Genomic DNA, 1,396 nt, shown 5'->3' with positions numbered 1-1,396 from the left:
CTTCACCTCCTTGCCCTCGCGCCGCACGCCTTCGCCGCCTCGTCTGCCCCGCTCCTTCCCTTGGGCCGCCCGCTCACCTGTCGCGTTTGCCTCCCGACCGCCTGTCGGCGTTCTGGATATGGGGGTATTCAGACTTGCCTGCCTGCGGCCCACCACGTGGCTTCATCGACGGCCTGATACGGCCCAGCTTCGACATCAACAGCTCAAGACACTCGCGAGGGGCCAAGCCTCGCAAGGCGGACGACGCCAAGACCCCCGACGGGATCGGCCTCTTCAGGCTGGCTCCCGAGGGGCAGAGAGTTCTATGCAAGGTGCACCTCATGAGGCTCAGCTGACGTGAGCCATGACGACCAAGGCTAGGCGGGCGCCAGGCGGGCGCTAGCGGGGGCAGAGCGCCAGTTTCCTCTTCGGTGCAAAGGAGGTGAGCGAAAGATGCGGAGTCCCGAGGAATCAGCCAAAGGTTTCCAGTCTGGTGCAACAAGACCAAGACCACCAGGACGGCGGGACGGAGGTCATCATCGAGCCCACCGCAGCGTCACGACCAGGGGCTTTTCACAGGCGAAGACCACTTTTGTCAGGATAAGCTGTACTACTTGTCCCCTTTCAAATTCGGCCATTGTGGGATCCCTTCCCGCCAACATTTGGGAAGAGGACCAAGGCCACTATAAATAGGACTTAGCCACCACCATGGGGGAGGGACGGATCGGATCCATTCTCACCCGACCACCTCACCAGCTCTCTTGAGCTCAAAAACACCTCACCTAAGGCCAGTTCATCCACTCTACTAGTTCATCCTCAGCCCTTCGAGGCAATCCACCAAAACGCTGGAGTAGGGTATTACACCACAAGATGGCCCGAACCAGGATAAACTGCGGTGTCTCTTTGTCTCTTCGAGCTCGACGCGCTAGGCTTAGGAGTATCGCGAGTAGGCAGGCTGGGTAGGTTGAGATCTCCGCACGCACCCCAGAGTGTGAACCTTTCAAGGGTTTGCGGAACCCGTAATTCGACATTTGGCGCGCCAGGTAGGTGTGTGTCGGATCTTCTCTTCCGTCGATCGATCTACTGTCACTCCGACAACTCCATGGCTGACGCACGCCGAGCTCGCGCCGAGCGCCTGGCCGCAGTCGCCACTCGCATTGCTCAGACGGCTCCAACGGGTGATGGTTGTGCTCGTCGTGCTCCGTCTCCGGTGGCCAACGCCACCACGGGCCCTGCTGGGCACGAGCAGCAAGCTTCTTCGCTGCACCCTTCGGTGCGCCGCAACGGGCGCACCGCCACTCCATCATTGACCCCGGCAGCTTCATCCTCCCACGCGTGTCACGGCCCGGCGAATGCGTAGGCCGTTCTGCTCATGGCACGGGATCTCCTTCGCTACCGCTCGGTCGACGACTTCTAC

This window comes from Triticum dicoccoides, chromosome 4B, assembly GCF_002162155.2.
Source record: "Triticum dicoccoides isolate Atlit2015 ecotype Zavitan chromosome 4B, WEW_v2.0, whole genome shotgun sequence".
Lineage (NCBI taxonomy): Eukaryota > Viridiplantae > Streptophyta > Magnoliopsida > Poales > Poaceae > Triticum > Triticum dicoccoides.
The sequence above is the reverse complement of the archived record's forward strand: the minus strand, read 5'-3'. Positions refer to the sequence as shown.